The sequence below is a fragment of the Bactrocera neohumeralis genome, chromosome 2, assembly GCF_024586455.1.
Source record: "Bactrocera neohumeralis isolate Rockhampton chromosome 2, APGP_CSIRO_Bneo_wtdbg2-racon-allhic-juicebox.fasta_v2, whole genome shotgun sequence".
Lineage (NCBI taxonomy): Eukaryota > Metazoa > Arthropoda > Insecta > Diptera > Tephritidae > Bactrocera > Bactrocera neohumeralis.
Genome location: NC_065919.1, coordinates 3027301 through 3040245, shown reverse-complemented (window position 1 = coordinate 3040245; position 12945 = coordinate 3027301). Strand labels below are relative to the sequence as shown.

General features: G+C 35.0%; 1 protein-coding gene across 7 annotated transcripts in view; it reads right to left on the bottom strand.

Moving 5' to 3' along the window:
- The window catches only part of LOC126751629 (diacylglycerol kinase eta-like), a 68582-nt gene that overhangs the window by 54012 nt on the left and 1625 nt on the right, over positions 1–12945 (bottom strand). For 6 of the 7 annotated variants that reach the window (XM_050462031.1, XM_050462032.1, XM_050462034.1 and 3 more), the window contains exon 1: positions 6544–7326. The exons of the other annotated variant lie outside the window; for it this stretch is intronic. The gene's annotated coding sequence lies outside the window, so the exon portion shown is untranslated. Of the gene's footprint in view, positions 1–6543; positions 7327–12945 lie in introns of those variants that run through there. 7 annotated transcript variants of the gene reach the window in all.

Sequence of the window (12945 nt, the reverse complement as noted above, 5' to 3'; positions counted from 1 at the left end):
CTGTCTGCCTATCTGTATATATACGAACTAGTCCCTCAGTCGTTAAGATCGCTTTGAAATTTTGCAAACGTCATTTTCTCGTCAAGAAGCTGCTTATTTGTCGGAACTGCCAATATCGGACCACTATAACAAATAGCTGCCATACAAACTGAATGATCGGAATCAAGCTCGAAATTTGGTATATATTATTTTCTAAGGCAACAATGTAATCTCCAAAAAAATTGTTCAGATCGGATTACTATAGCATATAGCTTCCATGCAAACTGAACACATAGTTACTAACAGAAATGCACTTGTGAAGGATATTTAGCTTCGGTGCAACCGAAGTTAACATTTTTTCTTGTTTACAAAATTTTCTAATATGTATAAACCCGTGACCAACAGCGTGGCAGTCATGTGCTTTTTATATTATGTACATTTTAGGAGCCAATTTAGGGGCTAGGATTACATACTTCCAGAAGTGCCGAATTGAGGTATAATCAAACCAGTTTCAAAACCTTAGGAGCTTCAAATGCGAGAAGGCAAACATTGTCGTTTGGATCGTTATGGAGTACAAATATATTGGACAGTCGAAAAAGTCTTTTCGTATTTTGTCAATAGATGTCGTTGCAGTCGTATATCTCCAGTGCTACCAAACACATTGTGTTATACCATATATGCAGTGTTGGAAAGGTGAGATTTCAAGCTTCGTTCATACAAAATAAACTAAATTCGGGGAAATTGAAAAAAAGTTTCAGCTGTTCAAAAATGAATGAAAATAATGAAGAAATTCGCTTAATTTTGAAATTTTTGTATAAAAAAGGGAAGAATGCCACGCAAGCCATCAATGAAATTTGTGAAGTTTACGGAGACGATGCTGTATCAGTTCGTGTAGCACAACAATGGTTCGCTCGCTACCGTTCTGGAAATTTTGAAATTTCGATTTACACTGACGGAGTCATGTCTCTAGCGGAAAAATGGCAAAAAGTGGTCTATCAATATGGTGTAATTTATTTGTATAAATATAAAAAAAAACAAGTTGAGGTTTGATTAGATATACGAAAAGACTTTGTCGACCACCATAAATGATGGGTGTAACGAGAGAAGTCAATTTAGCCAAGTCTATATTTTTTTTGTTTATTCGTTCAAACGACAAATTTCGTAAACCTTGTAATAAATTAAGAAAACATGTCGTAGATTTGTTCCTTGGCACCCTAGGAGGGATGGTATTGTAGTTGGGCGAAATCCTAACCATTAAGTCAATCGGTAATATTGTATATGTATCTTTCCACAGTTCTGAGATGACGATGAATATAGAAATGTGTGTTACTTAGATTGCTTTTAATATAAATATTGCATATCGTAAGTGATTATTTGACTTATACTTTCAGCCAGATACCAATAATAACCGTAATCCATTTAAAATTTCGACGAGTAGCGCATATTTAATTATTGCGCAATATTTTCGATTTAATGTAAAAACCTCAAAATATACCTTTGGCTTTGATCATTGAAATTTATATTATTATAATATGTTCGTTTGACCCGAACTTAGCCTTTGTTTCCTTTTTTTATATTCTACATGCAACTTTATTGGTTTTGAACGCTTGCGCATTTGGCATTTGGCATTCAGCAAATTGACATTTGAACCTTCACCTTACGCATTGTATTCTAAAAATTCTCAGTCAATTTAATGCTGGCATATTTGTAAATAAAACACATACATATACATACATATGCAAGCATATTGAGTTACACCTTTAATGGATTGAAATATACTAAACATTAAAGAATCCATTAAAATAACCGTTACCTCAATGTTTAGTATCTAAAATATGTACAAAGTGACTGCATTGGTTCGTATGTAAGGAGAGCGCACATACCAATGTGCTTACATACGTATGTATAATATATGCGACGTACATATATGCAACCTTGCAACTGCTAGTCGGTAATTGCCATCATCCGGTTTACCGCTGCCACTGCGCGCTCTTTTGAAATGCACCCACCACCAGCATTCAGGTAAGAAATGTTGACGCGCATAGCATTCAACCACAAAATAACCGTACCACTGGGCCAGCCAGGATACCGGTGTGACGCCTCATTCGCATACACTATAAAATTCCAAGGCCGCCATGCAGATGCTTTGAATGATGAAATTCTCTTGAAATTGTTTTGCAGTTTACATTTCGTTTATTATACTTTATTATATGTACTAAGCAAATATATACATATATAGCCAAAGAATTTGCGTCAGGTAAATCGTGGAAAAATGTACTTACCGTTGGCTCTTGATGCGCCGCGCAAAATGTCGTAGATTATGAGAAATGCGAATTTAGAATTTAGAAGCATGAGCGTAAGTTGTAAGCATGTTCGCGGGAACATGCTTCATGCTACGTAAATGACCTTGTATGGTATATGTATATAGTAAGTATGTATCATTCAGATATTGTAATTATGGTTTAGGCGGTCGCGTAGTGCATTTATCAAGGCTAAATTGCTTAAAATTCGACAAAGTTGACCGAAATTGTAGCCACATATTAAGAAAGCGAAAGTAAGTTAGTTTTTAATTGGGGCTCTGGCGAATTAATTGTGAAAATGCGGCTTTTCAGGCGAGAAGCATTAAACACCATTCCAGTATAGCCTCAATTCGTAATAACTGCGTATACTTTGTTGCAGCAATGGCGCGCTAACTAACCTATGAGTACATACATATATACGTGTTTGCTGGTTGTTAGCAAGTAGTAACTGCATTCCTATTCAGTTCATGTTGCATTCAACCAAATTCGGATATTGTGGGCATTGCTTGTAAAGCCGACAGCAAGAACTAATTAGTGAGCTGATGTGTTGGAATAGTATATGTGTGAGCAGAAAATGGTAAGACTTTTTAATTTAAATTTCACGCAAAAACTCATTCGTCGAAATATTTACGTTGGTATCACTGTCAGTGACATCTGTGTTCAAAACCCTTGACGTATACGAATATCCCTACTGTGCTTTTACACTCTACTTACTTTCAGCGTGAGACTTATTCCTTGCATTAAACGCATGTAAATACCGCCTTGCATCTTTATAACGATATTCAGTAAGACTATGAGTTTTATTGAAAGATATATGCAAATTTCAAATACTTCAGAGCAGATTATCCCAAAAAAAAAATGGAGCAAGGAGTATTGCTTATGACGAGAAGACAGTACTCCAGTCTGAGCATAACATTAAGTGGCATCCACAAATCCGACACTCGTCTTACCTCTTACCTATGCACCAACTCTGTCACAACTGCAGCTGCACTTTCATAATTGTTTGTGGTTTAAAGACTGATTGCTTTATAACAACAATTTTGAGCCTAATATCCCCTTATCGATTGGTGTAGAGGTTGTCGCATGTGCCGATGATGAAACAATTGCGACAATAATTGAGAGCAATTCAGCAAACATTTTAATAAGCACACACGAAACATGTATACAAGCACACAAAAAAAAGAACAACAATAATGTATATTTAGATGTAATTTGAAGCAGCTGGAGCACAAATTAAGCCATACTGATGGAACATATTATCAATATACGTATGTACATTGATGCGAATAGATGTATTAAAGTCTTAATATGCAATATGAATGCCGTCATGCCAGACTATAGTAATCTTAATACTAATATAAAATCTTAACACAAAACTCTAAAAGATAGATGGGTGGCTTGGTGTCTTCCGAGCAATAGCATTTATTTGGGTTATTGTTATAATTTTTGTGTAGCAGATAATCTTAAATCCCACGAGATACAAATAAAATCAAACAATTTTTGTACTAAAAGGTAAGAGACTTTTCAAAAACCAAATTATTTTAGAATAAATTCGCACACATCCTTGACGAAGCTCTTAAGAACGGTCTTGTATTCGGGTCTAAGTAAATACTTGTAGACTACAGCAAACAATAAACGCTTTAAACTACTCTTTTTACAGCTTTTCTTTTTTATTGCAAAGGTTTCCACCTTGTTTGCCTTACACTTGTCCATCGAATCAAGTCCGCATAAGGCATCATGTTTTACATATACAACTACAATTTACATTTACAAACATATCTACATTCACTTGCGTATATCCATAGCTGGTCCGTGCACACAAAAGGTTAAATGAGTAACATTCAGCCTGTGTAACTAAGCTGGGCCGCATTGAATCCCTTTCACATCTGCTCGCATGCACTATATAGTCTTTAACGTCACTTGCCCTATTGAATATGAGTGACTCACATCGCATATGCAATTTGCTAACAATGTTGCAAGTTTGTATACCTATAAATCACCGTGAAATGGACTTTAGGAGCCACACATAATGTCAGCTGTATGCATGTATGTGTGGTGTTTTGTACCTGTGCTGGCTGGCAACTAACTTCTATATTTGCTTATGACTTTGTAACTATTTTTGTTGTTAGTTGTAGGCCTTGCCGTTTTGAAGGCGCTGAACTGTATGTTTAAAGGGTTGTGTGATGTAAAATCAATTGAAATCCAAATTACTGAGGTAATTCAAATTAGGTAAAGATAGCATTAAGAGATTTATAATATAAGATGTTTAAATTTTTAAATTCAACCGTTCGGTTTCGAATCCCGGCCTGACGCATAGATGACGCCAATAGAATAAAATCCACATGATTTTTAGTAGTGTATAAATTTGATGGCTGACGATTCATTAGTTTGTGAATTATATCATTTTGAGTGAAGCAACTTTTGTTATTTTGAAATTACTTCAGGAAGGTTTTCTGCCGTTATAAGAACAGCAACCACAACTGTACCGAGAACAATGAAGGCAGTAGACGCCCTAAAGAGGTTGTTACTGAAAAAACCATCGACAAAGTGTCAAATAATTTCTGATGTCCGTAAGGTGAAGTTGTTCCAGAGAGCTGAGACTCTAAGGACATCAAAGGACCGTGTTGGATAAATGTATTGTCAATGATTATTTATATATGCGAATCCTCTGTGCAAAATGGGTGTCGCACGAGCTCACTTTTCACCTAGAAAACCGACGAGTTGATAATTCGGAGCAGTGTTTAGAGATATTTAATCATAATATACCAGCTGTCTGCTGCGGCTATAACATAGCATAATTGGACACTTTGAAGAACGAAATCGTCGAGAAACGGTCGCATTCGAAGAAAGCGAATGTGCTGCTTCAGCAAGACAATACACCGTGTCACTGGTCAGTGAAAACGATGACAAAAATGAATTGCCTTCTCCAGAACTGGCTCCAGCTACAATTTTCGACGAATTGAGAGGCGATCGAAAAGTTAGCGGGTAGCTATAATCAGTGTACCACCCATGAAGGGAACCATGTTGAAAAAAATAACTATTCTTATAAAAAAAAAAAATATGTTTTGCTATGCTATGGCTAAACCGGTGACTTCTCAATTGTTATAGTTAAACACAAATGCACCTGTAAAGGGTCTCATAGGTTCAATGCAGCTAAAGTTAAAATTTCTTGTTGCTTTAATTGCATTACTTCCTTTAATAGTACAACCCATATAAATACATAATGCCTTACATAATGGTCAATGTGTATGTCTATTAAGATACCTTTTCTCACGCTTTTATATTGTTCCCGTCGCCATTGGACTTGTCTCTAAGTGTGCGTACGTGCCAGAAATTTTCAATTGATTTTCAAGTAGACCGAGCGTCACGCTAGTACGTTGTCCAGAAAAAGACGTTGTTGCAAAATGTGAAATCAATGATAATCGCTATTAAATTACGTGAGTAAAGACTTTAAGCGGTTTAATAGTAATAATAATAAAATAACGACAGCAAAGCAAGGCACATCAAAAAAGAAAGTCAACTTTATAGAAGTGCTAATATGACCTTATGAAGCTCAAAACTTGCTGACATCACACAATGTACTTTTCGAGTCCTTCCGACGAGTTAAGTATCTTGTAGTTTGCGTAAAATTGCGGTGGGAAAATGTGCAATTCTAGATAAAATGATTACAGTGTAAGTCTCTTACGAATGCACGTAGCAAAGCAGTTCATAAACTGCGGAAGAACGGTAAATGTATTGTTGTAAATGCTGAAAAAGTGAGCCATTCGTATTAAAATGTAACTTTCCTTTAAAGCTTAATAAGAACGTACTATAAGTTGGCGGCTTAGTATTGAGGTTTTTGGGTAGCTTATGAGCTGCCAAATATTTAATTAAACAGTTTTGTTGAGGAATTTTGTATTATTTGTGTATTTTGTAAAAAGGGAGTTTGAAGTTATGAGCTTAGAAGTTATTGCAACAACTGAGGCCAGCTTAAATTTGGCTGATTAGTGAAGCAGAATATTGCCATTTAAGATAATTTAAATTGGAAAGTCTCTATGTGTCAGGTATATATGTATATGTGTCGAAAAGTTGGAGGATCGCTTTAATCAGTGTATCATCCTTGAAGGGAACTATTTTAAAGAAGAATTATTGCGCCAAAAAAAACGTTTCAATTGTTACATCTAAATTTACAAAGCTCTCTTGATATAAATGTGAGCTTTTACGCTAATTTACTGCAGGTGATTGAGAGTACAAAAGAAGATAAAAAATAAAATCTGCCGCTTACCTTAAAAGTCCATTTAAGTGATTAATATTTTTCTTCTCGCAACAATGTAACTTTTTACAGATGGCCGTTAGGTGAGGAGCGCTACTCAATTCTGCTCAAAATTTACTATATTTTCACTTAATGGGAAAATGTAAATTTGTATGTATGTATGTGTGCTATATTTGTTTGTGTGTGTTAACCAGATTTGTAGCCTTTCTACACTTTCACTTTCTATTTATGTTTGTATATTTGCATTCACTTAGAGGCTGCCTGAAATGTCGGCGGAATTAATGTTTTCCCTTATTTGTATCACCTTAAAATGTCCCGAGGCGGCGCGCTGTGCACATTAACTCGCATCCATTAGTGCACACTTTTGGCACCGACAAACGCACAAGACACAAGATGATAATCAAATCTATATCAGCACTTTTAGTCACTTCAAATGTAAACGCCTAGATGTAGGCTACAGGCTACAGATGTTGAGAGTAGCATAGAAGCAAACCGAATGTTACGGTACTTTTGCGGATTCTCATGATTTATACGAGATATTAATTGCATAAACACATAACAACATATAAATATGTATATATGTATATATGTTTTTTTTTATATAATTTTACATTTATTTAACTTTTTTGTTTACTGAATTGTGTTTTAGGTTTTCAATTAAACATATAGATTTGCTTATATTACAAAAATACATATATATTTCAAAGGATACAACATTCTATTTTTTTTGCTTTTTTCTGTTTTTATATATATTCTTTTATTTGGCTTCTTCTATTTGTCAAGTTGTAGGTACAGTATGTGAATTTGAACTGAGCGCACGCCATGCTGTGCTCGTGCATTTATAGGCGCGTGTACGAAATTCACCACACTCTCAGTGCCGTTGAAAGCTCTTGCCTCCGACCGACTGGCAGTGGCGGCAAAAGTGCGAGTACGCAAGCATCTTGGAACACGTGTGCAGCAGCTACGCTATCTTTGCGTTTATATTTTACACTTATTATGTTTACATCGATCCGCTGCTATGCCCAGGTGTAACAGGATATGATGACGTGTACAGAGCACATGGTTATTTAATGAGCGCATATAATATATGCATGTGCTTGAAGATGCTGAGCGCAATTTTCTCTTGAAAAGCCGCGAAATATTCGTATGGCGGTTATACTGTATATACAGTTAAGTGCTACATAGCAAGTATTTTGTAAATTGAAAAAGATTTGAGTTGGTACGATTTATTTTTATATATTCTAAGAATTTATTCCGACAAGTAGCTAATTAATTAGTGTTATTTAGGAGCATTTTTTTTGTTGGAAACTGGATTATATTATGAAAATCATATTAGACTAAAATGTATTATTGAATTGTTGATAGTTTAGGCACCTGCAACGTGATGAACTATATTAGTTTTAGCTTGCGGTGATTTCCCATAAATCCTTTATTTTTCGAGCAACTCTTTCCAAAATAATTTTGTTTTTAACATTTTTGTATTCGAAGAACCTTTAAGGACTACTAAAAGGCCAACTCTTTGACTTGTGACCGCTTCCTAGATCGCTATGTATACAGAATGCTTTACAGTGTTCAACACGCATTCATCTGAAAAGAGCTCTCCATTTCTCTGTCCTACTCTCTGGCTCCTATCTGCTCTTATAAGATTAAGTTTCTATTCGTCCAAAAACATAAAAATCTCCTATTCGTCAGATGTCCACATTTCGTGGTTCTAATCCCACTCTCGCCATTTAGACCTCATTTTCGCTGTGAGAAGAGGTTTTTGCGGGTCTGTAAGATTTCAGACCCTTGTCGTTTAATCGTCTTTGGATTGTCAGACAGCTGCTGGCTCTTTCTATGGTGCCAAAAAGCTTCACTCGATTGACGGAAGTGGAGGTACGACGATCCTTGAGTTATAATTGTTTTAAATATCTGCCTTGCTGCGAATGTAACGACCGGGGTCTACATTCATAAGCCCGGCTAAAAAGTTATTTCGATTGATAATTTTCTCTTAAAAACGCCCTACTGTGTCTCCGTAAGCAAGATAATTTTTTTTGCGACTTCATCAAAACTTCGTTGCGTTGGCAATTTTACTATGTTTGCTTCACGCACTTTATAATTGTGTGAATTTTCTTAAAATATTTTTAAATAATTTTTGGAAAACATTAGTAATGTGAATCAACCTGTTGATAAAAAGGTAAAATAGGCAAATGCGCAAATGCTTAAAGAATTTATTGCATTTAAAAATCGGTTACTAACTTTTTCCTTGGCGTATTTCCAAACATCACCATAGTAACCGAAGCTCACATTACGCTCGCAAAGCTTTCGCACTTTTATTGCTCTCCGAGCATAAGCATGACGTCAAAACTGTTAAGCACTTCGCACTGCGCTCCCATTTCCGCTGCTTTATGTTTATCGTTTTTAGTGTGGTGAATTCGTTACAATAACATTGTAAGCGTGCGTAAATTACAACAACTACGTATAAGTACACACGCCAAGTAAAGAAAGCAAGCAGCGGAGCGCGAGCGGCAGGATAATGGTTGCAGATATAAGAACAACAATCACAACATCAGCTTGGTGAATCCTTTTTGTACTTTTGCCCCACCATACCGACACATCGAGCTGTTTTTCGTAAACACAATGGCTACGACAGACTGCAAGTACCTGAAAACGTCGTTGTTCATCTTACTACATTCAGCAACAACAACACAATGGATATACGTCAATTTCGTTGTGTATTAATGTATTGTCTGAAATTTTTTTCGTTTGTTATATAATGCTATTTTATGCTTTTATTTGTATAATAACTTTAAGTTTGTTAGAGCTGTGAATAATTTTACATTTTACATATTAGTGGCATCACCACTCTACCTCCTCTTTCTATCTTCCACACTGTCAATTACTGTCGTTGGCATTCACGGCTGTCAAAATAACATACAGAACGTGTGTATTTTAATATTTGGTGAATAGCCATTGTGTTTACACTATCAGCTGGATATACGTCTATGTGTATTAATGTATTGTCTGTTCGTTTGTTAATGCGCACGTTTATTACACACACTCATTACATTCACGGGTATACAGAAGTAGGTGAATACATAGTTTCCAACGTACACAAATTAGTTGTGGTTACAAAGGTAGAAAAGTAGTAAATTAATGCGATGGAATTAATATATGTTAAAGTTATATATATATATATAATGTGGCCTTGCTGTAGCTGCATGGGCAAATAATCGCATATTTATTAAAAGTCCACAAAAAATCGACTAAAATTTACATTTCATCTGCTTACAATACGCTTGAAAACTGTGTGGATCAGTGTGAGTGCAAATGGATCACATAAGTCACTACTTTCAAAGCGAGAAGTCCTACAACAGGATAAGCGTTCCTGCCATATGTATGTCTCAGTAGATGAATCTGTACGTGGGGGCATTGCAGACATGTAAATATATTTACTTAAACATAAAACTAAAGCATAAATATTTTAAAAGATTTCATGTAAATATAAACATATGCACATACATACATACTAAAGTGTATGAAGATATACATATAAAAGAAACGCTGCCAGCTGAATAATGTGCACGTTTCCGCCTTTTTCCCTGTCAGCGCAAAAACTTAGTAAGGACGAAAAATGAGGTGACTATAAAAGCGCAATGAGTGTGCTGCTGTGTACATATGTATGTGTGTGTGGGAATCGGGGTAAGAAATATTTGTTTGCTGCACATGTGCCAAATAGTCGACGGTCCACTGTGTGCATGTATGTATGTCGGGTTTATAACATTTGTGCCGTACGTGTTTGTATGCTGTGCCCTTTATCGCAAGAGCTCAACAAATTACGGTCCACACACACACAAACGCTTACTGGCACACATACATAGACACTTGTAGGCGGCAATATTTGAAATGTTTGGAAAATATAAAGCGTCGCATAAAAATACACGCTTTTATGACTTCAATACCCTCGCTGAGTGCTTAGTTTAAGCTCTCATGTCCGCTTTGTTTCCCTCAATACGTCTGCCCTTTGAGTCGGTAATAGTAATTTAGGGTTTTGTGCAGATTAGGCAGGTGTCAGATACTATATTGCGTTTGTATTGTGATGCTCGGTTGTTTCTTTTATTATTACACGGCTTTGGTGCGCAAAACTCTATTAATAATTAACGACAAACTATTTTATTAAAATATGGTTATGTAGACTTTCTTTGTCTTAGTGGTAAATTGTGTTTCTACGCACATATTGTGCAATATTTTCAAATGAAATATACATATTTATTTTTGGCTGGTAAGGAAACTGTATATGGACATAGCGATCAATATGTTACTATTTTTTTTATTGCAACACGTAGCGCTCTTATTTTTTCGATGATTACCATAACTTGATTGTCTATCATAAAAACTTAGTATATATGTCTTTATACCACAGACAGTTTATGCAAACAACTAGAAAATATAGGTATAAATATAGATATAAACAGTTTACTTAGAATTACATTGATATGTTTGTCATATTTCAACACCAGTGGACTCAGAACAATCTCTTGTGCTAGTTTTGTTGGTGTAGCTTTATAAACATGTTCGTTTCTTTTTAATACTAAAACTATTTGCCACTTTTGGTAGCAATTGCAGATTACAGCTCTAAGGAAAATATCAATTATAGTTAATCAAGCATGAAGTTCCATAAGACACACTCTCTACTACAGCTTTATTTAGAAAAATAACCTCATAACCATTTATGCTTGCTCTATATTTAAGTTCAAAGAAAAATTCACAAAATTTGGTAAATAACGAATCTAAGTGTATATTTTTATATCATTTATATCACTTGGATTTTCTACACATTTTCATTAGCACAAGGGCGCGAAATAATTTCATGATAAATAAATAACTTTACTTTTTTATAAACATATTCTTATGTTTAAGAGTTTCTAAGCGATTTGTTATGGAGAAAATTTTCCTAAATTGAAGTTTTAAGACAAGGAATTGCATTTACATTGAAATTGCTATATTACAGCCGCACAGCGATAGTTTTGGTTACGTATACGCGTAGAGTCTTCTTAGATTGCATGTTAAATTGTTATAATCAAACCTCAAAATAGACACAGGCACCAAATGCGCTGTAATTTAATATATACATATGCAGAACTTGCATCTCTGGTCTATATAAAACACATATTCACTGCATGAATTCAAAACTCTCACTACGCTTAGCTATGCATAAGAATAATTCTAGTGATATATGCATCCATATGTAGTTAATGCCTGCCATTTATTAAAAACAAACAGACACACCGCAACAATGCAGACTGAAATGCAATGTAAAAAAAACGGTGCTAAACATTTCTTAATGCTTATACGACCTTGAGTTGTACATACGCTTTTGCAGCTTGCTCACTATTTTATTTTTTTTTTTTTGTCTCAACTTTCGCATTTAATTTTTCATTTTTCTGTTTACGAGTTTTTCTACGTTTCAGCTTTTGTTTTGTTCATTTGTCCATGCCTTGTGGCATTCTATAATTTTATAGTCCACACTTCGTAGTAAATTCTAGCAGAGACTCCTGTGTTCATGATGAACTGTAAACCAGCGCTGAACAAGTGATTAAATAAGTATAGTTTACAAAGCAGCTCTGATTAGTGTCTAAACTCACTACTAAACTATTTGAAGTTGCCTTTGCGAAAGTGAGAGTTTAAAGTTTGTTAGGAGTTCGAATGAAACCGTCAAATTAATTATTCATAGAATATGTTGTTATTGCTATTAAAATTTGACTTATTCAATTTTTTTTACTCCCGCAACACGTTGAAAGTTTGATGTTTTTAATCTAACGGTTGCTTGTCTCACGAAAAATAATCGAGTTGGATATAGGTTTAAATGCATGTGCATATGTAATCGATCAGGATGATGAAACGAAAGGAAATTTATGTGATCGAACACTTATAGGTAAAATAACATATCTCCATCCCTACTTGACCAATTTCGATCAAGTTTAGTATTCAGTATCCAGAAGCAAGCCACAATGCATACATATGCTTGGATTTAATGCAGCAGAAATTTTGCCTTTAATGTATGCCATATCGATTCTAAAAATTGTCAAATCGGATGTTTTAGTCCGAATATGTGAACCACAGTGCGTATTTCTTACTGTTGTGAAAAATATCGGTTGAACTGTGAGTTATGTTATTACAATTACATGAAAAGGTTTTCTTGATAATAACATACCATGGTGCCAAAAATGGATTGAATCGGTTTATCGGTTAGCGCTCATATATGGTATAAGGACTTTCGAACTTCTAGTTGACTTAGTGCTTCATATAACCGCCAATGTGTGAGTTATTTTAATGAAATTGAGAGAACGTATTTCTCTAATAACTGTATATTTTGTGCCTAGAATGGATAAAATCGGACGAAGACTTGCCTGGTCGTTAGAAAATGGCGCGCCA